Source organism: Lissotriton helveticus, chromosome 3_1, assembly GCF_964261635.1.
Source record: "Lissotriton helveticus chromosome 3_1, aLisHel1.1, whole genome shotgun sequence".
Classification (NCBI taxonomy): domain Eukaryota; kingdom Metazoa; phylum Chordata; class Amphibia; order Caudata; family Salamandridae; genus Lissotriton; species Lissotriton helveticus.
In genome coordinates, this window is record NC_136061.1 from 1,794,317,689 (window position 1) to 1,794,329,190 (window position 11,502).

The following is an 11,502-nucleotide window of genomic DNA, read 5'->3' on the forward strand; positions in this document are numbered from 1 at the left end:
AGAGATTATCCCAATTTTTAAAAAGGGGGATTGCTCAGATCCCGGTAACTACAGACCCATAAGTTTAATTGATTGTATCCAGAAGGTGACTGCTAGGCTTGTGTTGAGCAGAGTTCAAGGCTGGATCGACGAGTTCGATATTTTGACTCCTTTACAGGCCGGCTTCTGCTCTCACACGAGCACTATTGATCAGGTTTTTAGATTTGTCTTAATTTATTGGCGTATGGTAATCCTTAGAGGTGGGACATTGTATGCCGCTTTTGTAGCTCTTTAGTCGGCATTTGACTTAGTGCCGCGTGCCAAGATGTGGGGTGTCTTCGCAGAACAAGGCATGCCACTTGACATATTGGCCTTTTTAATTAAATTTCATGAGGCAAATTTTGCACAAGTGCGCTGGGGCCAGTAAGGGAGAGTAACCGATAAATGTTCAATTGCCAGAGGGGTTAATCAAGGGTGCCTACTTGCACCAACACTCCTATCTTTGTACATTAACAGGGTGATCCAGTATTTTGTGAATCACCCTACAGACGCCCCCACACTTGATGGCAGGAAGATCCCTCTGCTAAGGTTTGCAGATGACACCCTGCTAATCTCTAAAACGCAACAAGGTCTCCAGAGGGCGATCGTGAGATTTGAGGTGTTCTGCAAGGACCATGGTCTTTTTGTCAATGTGAACAAGACAAAGTTCATGGTGCTACATAAACACAAGCATGTAAGAGGGAGGGTGGTTATGAATGAAGCCACGCTAGAGCAGACCCAAGCTTTCTCCTACCTCGGTATAACCCTAGGTTCTAAAATAGACTGTAACCTCACACTGACTACCTGGCCTTAAACATGCACAATTTGCAGGCACTTTATTAAAAGAACAGCGCCACTCACTCACAAAACCCATTGCCCCCGTGCTTAAAATCTACAATACCAAAATCAGTGCGTCGATCCTGTATGGGGCCGAACTATGGGGGTTCAGTAATCTAGAGGCGCTGACGAGTTCCCAAAACAAGTTCATGAGGGGACTAACTGGCCTCCCTCAATCTACGCCATTATTACCCCTCTGCTATGATTTGGGATACCAACGTATAGAGGATTTTGGCACGTTATAGACCCCTGGCTTACTGGAGGAGACTGTGAGTTACCCCTGAGCTCTCCCAGTACGCCCAGGCTTTTCTTGAGGTTATCGTTGCCGATAGTGCGGGCAAGATTTCATGGTTTAAAGAGGTTAAGGCTACCTACAATGCAATGGGTCTAACCTTTCTCTGGCAAAACCCCACAGCCAATGTCTTTCTGCCTAGGAAGATCCTTAAGGAGCTATACTGGAACATGGTCTCTATGAAACCTTTTAGGATCTTAATTAGTCCTTCACTATCAAGAGATTTACTGGAGATCAAACATTATAATGTATATGAAGGGTACTGGGACTTTATTACGCTGCCTTGTGATAGGAAACGGTACCACCAATTTAGGGTAGGTACGCATCCAGTAAATTCATTTACCAGTAAATTCATTTACCAGTAAATGGCGCGCCATGGCTAGCACGAGATGTCCATTTTGTCCGTCACAGCCGGAGACTATAGCACATATTTTATTTATTTGTCCAGTGTATAAAATCCCAAGGCACACATGGCTGAAGCCCATTTGCCTACTAAAGTGAAGTAAAACAGGAAAAGAGGCATTACGGATTTTAAAAACTGATTGTACAGAACCTATAGCTATTGCTGTTGCAAATGTTTACACTGGATGTGGGTAATCCGTGCATATAAGCTAAGCTGATATAAAGGCTTTTTTTAATGTAATGACAAACTTAGTCATATCATTTTTTTTGGTACAAATGGTTTTATGGGTTTGGGTATTTAGCCTTTTTAATAGCTCTTATTTTTGTATTTTAACTTAAATTATTGTGTATATGGATGAAATAACTTGTGGATTCACTTTCTTATTGTACGGTTTTGATATTATGAGAACAAACAATCCCATAATATATCCACAGCTGTCTGTAGCACACAGTGGTACTGCCTACACTCCCACAACCCACCCTGCATTTTAGGGCTTCTCATACAATAAACACATTTTTACGCTGGGCTCTCAAAGAGGAGACCCAGATCTTCTAGTAAGATGGCCACTCGATGGCCCAGTCAGTGATGGAACTGTTAAACAGGGAAATATTCCTAAGTGAATTGCCAGATGGTGAGTCACTCTACGGCCTTCACACGAAAGCGGATGAGCATGTGGATGCCTGTGCAGCAAAATGTACATCAGTTCTATGAGTTGAGGTATACCTTGGACTTGCAGTCCTCCCAGGGTAGACCAACTTTCAATTAATAAAGAGAATGCTGGTAGTACACATGAAGTAAGAGTTGAGGTTCCTGGTAGTTCGAATATCTCCACAAAAACCTACTGGAGGATCAACATGGCCTTGTTGGATGTACAAACTTTATGGGAATGTTGTGTGCCTGAAGACCTGAACATACTGCGGTGCCAAGTTAATCAAAAACACAAGAGGGCCCCGGAGTGAACAAACAGTTAACAGGGGAACAAATGCATAAGAAAAAAAAACATAGAAAAACTGCCTGATAAACTCAATTGGTGGAGTATCTCACCATACTACAAGGATGCTTACAAAGAGAGGACTACACTAAGCAATACATATTTTTAATAAAACTTTGGATGATGACTGATGATTCCTTATGTTCTTCTTGAACATAGTTGTTGAAAATATATACATATATACCATGATTCTGAGATGACCTTGTAAGAATCCTTGTAGTATGGTGAGATACTCCTCCAATTGAATTGATCCTGCAGTTTTTCTATTTTTTTGATAGTGCAGTGCCCCCCTAAGCCTGAGGGTCTAACTAAGACACATCTTGAGGCCTCTTCTATGCTCGTGATATATTTGTATTATGCTATGGTGAGTATTGGCATACTACTGCCTCTAGCAGTCAAGAATTGCATAGGTGTTCCACAAAGAGTAGGCAGGGTTGTGCCATTCTTGTGCATTTCTGCTTCCTACTCTGCACATAGTGCTGCCGTTGCTGTTCCTGTATGACAAAAGTGAATCGGTTTATGCACACTGCGATGTGGGAGTGAGCAGTACTACTTCTGCTGCCCGACCCAGAGATTACCTGTTCTGTCTCCAGGCCACAACAAACATGAATTACCCCTCTCCTACTCTATCTCACTCTTAGCCCTCCCTGCACTAACTGTTCATAATGCTTTTCTCCATTGGCCAACCTCCTCGCCACGTGTATCTACTTGTTTGCACTCCTTTGTCTTCCCTGTGGGTCTTTCATGACATTAGGGGTTTCCAACCAACACATTGTGCATTATCCCCCTTTCTCTGTTAAAGAGCAATTGATATGTGAAGTGATTATTCTATGACACCCCAGTAGTAAAACTGGAAAGTGGACACAGAATATGAGCCAGTGTGAATGCTGCTCTACCTGGGTGCAAGCGGAGGAACGAAGCGAAGAACAGCTTGCAGCAAGTCTGGGGGTTGCAGCCGCCACTGTGGAAGTGTAAGGTGGGTGAGCAGCTGTGAAGAGGAAAGTGAAGTCAGGATGGGGTGTAGTGTCACACACTGGCATCAGCAGATCCAGAGATCTACCTTTGCTGTCATTCCTCATGGGGATAGATGGTGGAAACATTTGCCATATTTTCTCTTGTTTCAATAAAACATTTTGCACATGAGTTATGTATGTTCCAATAACCAAACTAGTGAAAATGCAATGCCACTTGGGCTGGAGACACCTGAAACAAAAGACATTAGTTTGTAAGTGTGCATGAGCGTGGGTAACTGTATCCACGGCGCTACGGCAGCAGAACTAAACTCAAAAAATCTTGTCGCTTGACAAAAGCAAACACGAGCGAATTTCTCAATACAGCACAGTTTCAGGGGCCATCGCATGGATGTAGCTGAAGCGATTTTCCATTCAGATCAACCTAATTTGGACATAAAGCACGCTCTGGCATGCATGAGGATACCGAGATGGGAAAACACACAGTTCAACTACGAACAACTTCATTAAAAAAACATAACTAAACAAAGAATAGTCAAAATATAACTAAACAAAGAATAGTCGGAGACTTTGTTTCTGGAAGCTGCAGGACGAGAAAGGAAAAGGCGTATCCGCGATTTACTGTTTATATGCCATTTCCCAGAAGAGCACAGGGGTCACACACGTACTGTTACTGTATATATTCACAGAGGCCGATTGATGTGACCAGGCAGTATATAGGAAAGGAAAGTCATCTGTCCCACTGTTTCACACATCCTGTTTCCAAAAGCCTATGGAAGTAGCCTACTGTTTGCCAATGGAAACGGGTCTGATGCCAGAACAAAGCAAAACACCTGTCAGAGATTGAGTATCAGTTAGTACTTACTACTTACGCTCTCAAAAGCACGAATTACACACTGACTAAGGTGGAGTTTACAAGGGATTACAGAAACGAAACATAATAAATGGCTGTATGATGTTACCACACATGTAATACCACAATTTTGGCAACACGTGGTAATCGTTGACCCTTAGAACAAATGTTTGCGGTATTTACTCATGTATTACACAGTGGCGGTCATCACTGTGAAATTATAGTTAGGACCGAGTTTTCATTGGAATACATTTTTTTTTATAATGACTTTGGCGCCGTTTGACGAAGCTTAATGAAACTTTTTTTTTTTTTTGTGTTTTTTTTTCTTTTTTTTTATGTTTGAAAGCTTTATTTAAGGTGAAATTGTCAATACAATAAGGTGACATCAGCAAAGCAATAGGAAAAGGTAAATTATGAGAGAGATAAAACATAAGCAGCCGATGGCACAATGAAAAAGCAAAGCATTTTTTTAATTTTAAGGGGGGGGGAGGAGAAGGGAAGGGAGGGGAATAAAACCATGATAACACAATCCAAAAATGACACAGAAATAAGCATAATGAATGTTGGCAATAAAGTACAGTAAATACACAATTATCTAGCGAATATATGAAAGATGAACGATAGGAAAAACATGAATAAAGAATAGAAACTGCATTAGTGAAATTTAAAAACCTGTAGCTGCAAGCAAGAGTACGAATGTTCAAGGGGGTTTGAAATTGTCAGAGGAAAATGGAGAGTATTTCTTTTTGGCGGACTGATCCAAATATAGGGTGAGAGGCAACCAATAGAGTTCAACATTTCGAGAGGGTTTGCAGGAGGACGCGAAAGCAACATCAAGTCTATGTGAATGACATAGTAGGTTCCACCAGAAAATTAAGGAAAGTTTGGTCAGAGATTTCCAATTAGAAACAATATGTTGTAGTGCAAGGGCTAGCATAAGGTCAAAAAGACCATGTGAATGTGGAGGGAGGTCCAAGGATTCTGAAAGGCTACCCAGAAACACTAAAGAGGTAGAAAAAGGAATAGAGAGATCAAAGATACGGGAAACACAAGACCATATCTGTGTCCAGAAAAGTCGAACTGAGGGACAGAGGAAGAAGAGATAAAAAAGATCAGCATTGGGGGCATTACAGGTCCAACAGTTAGCCGTAGAAGAGGATAGAAAACGAGAGAGAGAAAGGGGAGAAAGGTAAAGTCTATGATAAAAGAAAAATAGGGATTGAGTTAGAGATGCAGTACGGGAAGTCTTCAAGGATTTAGCCCAGAGTTTGTCCCAAAGAGAATTCGGCCAGGAGTGACCCAAGTCTTTTTCCCAAGAAAGTTCCAGTTTTGATTTGGGACGATCAGGATCAGGAGCTGAGAAGTATCGGTAAATAAGGGAAGCTTTAGGGGTAGTAGAAAGAATGGTAAGTAGAGAGGAAGACGAAGCGGGCAGTACATCAGGAATAAGAGAGTAGTATCGATCAAGAACGATTTCCATAAGAATGAAATATTTCTTTGCGAACGAGGAAGGACAGTGAAATTGGGATTGAAATTGAGGAAAGGAGCAAGGAGATGAACCATCAAAAAGATGGTGAACCCAGATAATACCCTTCGATCTCCACGAAGGCCAGGCAATAGGTCTATTGCGTATTAAAATGAGTGAGTTATACCAAATGGGTAATAATAAGAAGGATTCCCGAGAAACCGAAGCTGTGGATACCAAGGGCCGTAAAAGAGAAGAAGTGTGTTTAAATAAGAGGGGATTAAGACATGGAGCCTTAGCAGTGAAGCGAATGACCTCCTGAAAAGAGTAAGGGAGTAATAATTCATGCTCAACAGAGAGCCAAAGGGGAGAAAAAGGGGAGATATCCTGTGATAACCAGCGAGAAGCTTGGCGAAGTGAGAAGGACTTATGATAAAGACGGAAGTCCGGAAAGTTAACCCCATCATTTAATTTAGACTTACAAAGGGCTGAGAGAGATATACGAGCCTTTTTCTGCTTCCAGAGAAACTTAGATAAAACAGAGTCAATACGACGGAAGTAGAGCGCTGGGATTTGGATTGGGAGCATGGACAGTAAATAGATTAAGATCGGAGCAATCATCATCTTGATGGAATCAAGACGACCCCACCAGGAAAGAAATAGAGGGTTCCAAGAGGAGAGTAAAGAATCTATTCTAGAGATGACTGCATTCATATTAAGTTGGATAGAGGATGAGATAGAGTTAGAGAAAAGAACACCAAGATATTTTATTTTCTTAGAATTCCAAGCAAAGCCAGTGGAAGTAAAGAAATGTGGAAGGCAAAATTTAGTTAGAGGAAGAATCTCCGTCTTATCCGAATTTATTTTATATCCTGAAACCAGGGAAAATTTCTCAAATTCATCTAATAAAGAAGGGACAGAGGCAACATGATCTGAAATAAATAAAAGTATGTCATCCGCGTAAGCAGATAATTTAAGATGATGATCACCGTATGGGAAGCCAGAGATGGAGGGATTGGTACGAATAGAAGATATGAAGGGTTCGAGAGCTAAAATAAATAAGAGAGGTGAAAGAGGACAGCCCTGACGAACTCCACGTTTAAGTGTAAAAGGGGGAGTAAGTTGACCGTTGACGAGAACTGAAGCCTTGGGCATAGAATATATTAAAGAAATATAAGAAATAAATTTAGGACCAGAGCCATGCCATTTCAGTGAAGCCATCAGAAAGGACCAGTCAACCCGATCAAAGGCTTTCTCAGCATCAACCGAAATAGCTGCAATGGGAATAGACAGAGAGGGGGCCTTACTTAAAACATTAAGGAAGAGTCTGGAGTGGTCTGAGGTGAGGCGGCCCTTAACAAAAGCACATTGCTCTTTCCCAATGAGATGTGGCATGAGTGGGTCAAGGCGAAGAGCAAAGAATTTTGCAAAGATCTTATAGTCTACATTAACTAGAGATATTGGCCGATAATTCTTACAAAATTTGGGATCACGACCCTCTTTAGGGATAAGGCATATAGTAGTATCTTGGAATGAGCCTTGGGCCAGACCGGCAGAACAAAAAGACTGAAAAAGAAAGAGAAGTTTGGGTAGGAGGAGGTCGGAAAAGTGTAAATAAAATTCAACTGGAAAGCCATCAGGCCCAGGAGTCTTGCCTTTGGTTAGAGAAGACAAAGCAGTGGATAATTCAGAAATGGTGAGATCAGTATCAATGTCCGAGAAATTAAGTTGGGAAGTATCTGGTTTAGGCAGGTTCTCAAAATAGGATTGGAGGAGATCTGGGGTAGGGGGATTTTCAGGAGAGTATAAGGATTCATAAAAAGATTGAAATTGGTCCAAAATTTCTGCGTCCGTATGTAAAAGGACATTAGAAGGGGAATAGATAGAGTCTATGATAGTCCGTTCTTTACGCGATTTTAGATAATTAGCAAGTAATTTGCCCGATTTATTGCGACCTCCATAGTACCGTGCACTACTTCGAAGAAGAAAAGAAGAAGCTGAATCCGTAGTAAGTTTGTTAAAAGCAATTTTAGCTCGAAGAAGGTCAGGAGACATATGATTTGGAGAGAAAGTGTAGAATTGATGTTCTAATGACTTAATATGCGCAAGGGCAACTTTACGTTTTTGAAGGAATTTTTTCTTCTTTTTAGAGACAAAGTCGATAATAAATCCGCGGGCTGTGGCCTTGAAAGAATCCCAAAGAACATGGGGAGGGGTATCAGGATCAGAGTTAAGTTGGAAAAATTTAGAAGTGAAAGAACGAAAAGAGGAAGAAAAAAGAGGATCAGCGAGAAGAGAAGAATTAAAGCGCCAGCGAGAGGATTTAGGAGTAGGAGGAAGAAGATCAAATACAGTAATAATAGGAGCATGATCAGAGATAACAATGGGTTCAATAGAAGAGGATAAAAGATTTTGAGATAAAGAGGAGGAAAGAAAGATGTAGTCTAAACGAGAGAAAGAAGCATGTGGAGGAGAGAAAAAAGAAAAATCTATAGTGTCTGGGTGAGTGAGTCTCCATGAATCTACAAGATGAACTTGAGTAATAGTATCAAGAAACTGTTTATGGGGCTTGTGAAGGGTGAAACGAACAGAGGACTTACGATCTAAAAAAGGGTCGATAATCTGATTACAGTCTCCGCCTAATAGGAAAGAATCGTCTTTGTATTGGATGCATTTTGCAGTAATCGAGGGCCAAAAAGAGGAGTCAAAGCATGTAGGGCCATAAACATTGAACAAAGTAATTGGGATAGCATTGATAAGTCATTTAGCTAGAATCCAACGACCCTCATCATCCTTTTCTTCAAGAAGTACTTTACATTTGAGACGTTTGTGAATCAAAATAGCAACACCAGTCTTTCTATGAGATGCTGGAGAAAACAAGACAGTACCAACCCATAGTCTTTTTAGCTTCATAGATTCAATATCTGAAAGATGGGTTTCTTGAATGAGAACAATATCAGGATTGTAAGAGGAGATGTGTGAAAGTACTCTTTGCCGCTTAATAGGATGGTTAAATCCTTTCACATTCCATGAAACAACTTTGAAGATGAAAACATAGTAAACTGTTCAAAATGAAAAATGCAAAAATATACTGTACAAGCAATAAGTCAAACTTTAAGGAAGGAGAAAATAAGCAAACCATTAAAAGATTAGAAGGAAGAATAGGAGGAAGGAGGAGAAAAAGGGAAAGGGAAAGGAAAAAGACGAAAGGAAAGAGGATCAGCAAAGGAAGGAGAAGGAAGAAAAGAAAGAAGGTATAGAAGACAGTACAAATCCATAAGGATGACTGTAAGAGACATACCTGAAGGGGGAAATACACAAAGGGCAAGTGGGGAGGTGGTGATGCGTTACAAGACGGGTAGACCAGGAACAGAAGCACAACCGCACCGAGACCTCACAAAAAGTAGAAAGGGTGGACCATGATGATGAAGGGAACAACCGATACATATCTGCATGGGGGAAGAAAGAAAATAATTAGTACATCACGGAACCTGTGACACAAAGCATATAACCAAAGACAGGATATAAGAAAAAAGAAAAAAAGAAGTGAAAGATAAGAAGAGCAGTGTAGAACATGTTGGAGGAGACACAAGAAGAAGGACAAGGGTACAACGGGAAACTTGAGTAGTAAGCAAAGAATGGAAAGGCGAAGAAAAGAATTAGATAAGAGTAAATGAGACTAGAGAAAACAACTAGAGATCATTATACAAATACAACAAAACATTTCAGCCACTGTTTGAGGGAGAGGCTTCCATTCCCTCCTCTCTCTGCAGAAGGAGGAAGTTTCGTAGTTCACCAGGATCTTGAAAAGACCATGTCTTATTCCGATGAGTAACTCTGAAGGTACAAGGATGGAACAAGCCATATCGTGCTCCAAGGGAGCGCAAAGAAGGGCGGAGAGCTAGAAATTCCTTATGCCTGGAGGCAGTAGCATTAGATACGTCTTGAGATAAGTAGACTCGTTGACCCAGCCAAGTTATTTGCCTCTTGGTCCTTGCTGCTGAAAGAATCGAGAGAAGATCTGTGAACTTCAAAAAGAGAATAATAACACCACGAGGTTTTGTAGATGAAGTTGTTCGTGCTCCCAGTCTATGAGCTCTTTGAATACTGATAGACGTAGAAGGGGGCATGTCTAGAAGTTTCGGGAGGAAGGAGGTAAAGAAAGTCACTGGATCGTCACCCTCAAGATTCTCTGGTAAACCATAAATACGAAGGTTGTTTCTTCTGTTGCGATTTTCCAAATCCTCCGTATGTTGCTGTAGAGAAAGGACAGTCTTTTCTAATGCTACAATGCGTTGCGTGTTGGACTGAACTTCAGGGATCTGTTGTTCAACTGAAGAGAGGCGTGCATCCATGGTCTCCCATTTATCTTTTAAAAGTTGCATATTATTACTCGTCTCTTCGATGAAAGGACGCATTGCACGAATTTCTTCCAAAATTAGATCAATGGAGGATGAAGAAGAGGAGTTATCTGGTGTAGGAGAATCTTGTTTAGGTCGTTTACTGGATGTAGCAGGAGGGGAGGATCTATTAGATGAAGATTGTCCCGAAGGGGATCGCTGAGAAGAAGTCGCCATCTTGGTAGATTGAATAGATGTAGACGCAACAGTTGAAGAGGTCACCGGGGTAATCACAGAAGGAGCGAAAACAAACTTAGGTTTACGTAACCTTACCATAGGAAGTTTGCACTCTAGTCGAAGAACTAATCTCAATTCTCTGAGAAGAAGACAAAAGTGTGCGGAAAGTACACGCTTCTGTAATCAAAGTAAATGTGTCTCAGAAGGTCATTCCAGCATAAATTAGGTCAATAATATTGTACTACAAGATGCTCCAGAAATATAGTAGTATGAGTAACTCCAACAGAAAGAGAAGTATCAGCGTTGAAAGCCCTAGGAGACCATAGCAGGGTTCACTAAAACACCACCAGTGGGCACAGGGATTGTGCGTGTCATGAAAACCGGGAGTGTATATATTGAAAAACAAAGTACTTGAAGATGCAGCAACATGAGGTGGACGAAATGAAAATTATTTTCCTCAGGATGCACTTGAAAGTTGCATTAGAACAGCGCCAGTGGATTGAATGGTTTATACGCTAGCGGCGCCAAATAGACAGAGCGCTTAAAATGGCAGCCATGTATAGAAATGCTGGGGATGGCGTATTATAAGGAGCGATATCGTGGGGCACCTGAGGCTTGATGATATAAAGCATTTATTCATTAGGAATCCATTATGAGAGGCACTGGTGCACTGTCGGTGAGGAGGAGGGCGCATAAGCTAGGAGAGTCTGCAGCGCTGAAGAGACAGAGCGCCTAAAATGGCGAATCTCACACAGGTGGCGCCATGACGCAGCTTCCAAGCAGCCACTCCACAGAATAGACAGAGCAATAAAGGCTAAGGAAAAAGTTATTGAAAGTTATTGAAAGTCCCGGTTGCTCACCCCAAAGTCCGTTGATGCAGGATAATACATGGTGAAAGAAATTTATCCTGGCGGTTTGTGGAGGCAGAGGTCCGGTAGCGTGAGGAGCGTCGAAGATGGCGGTTCAGTGAGGCGCGACAGTCACGTCGCGAAATTAGATGAAGGGCGGCACTCTGGAAGCCGCAAAGCCACTCCGTTTAATCTCCTCGTGTTCCGATTAAGAAATCCGGCAAAGAGGTGTAGGAACAGCCCCCTT

General features: G+C 41.5%; 1 long non-coding RNA gene across 1 annotated transcript in view; it reads right to left on the reverse strand.

Annotated features, from left to right (window-relative positions):
* Positions 1-9,254, reverse strand: part of LOC144825155 (uncharacterized) — a 79,935-nt gene extending 70,681 nt beyond the window's left edge. Inside the window, exon 1 of the long non-coding RNA XR_013609303.1 lies at positions 9,132-9,254. This is a non-coding gene — a long non-coding RNA (uncharacterized LOC144825155). The remainder of the gene's footprint in view (positions 1-9,131) is intronic.
* Positions 9,255-11,502: the final 2,248 nt, after the last annotated feature.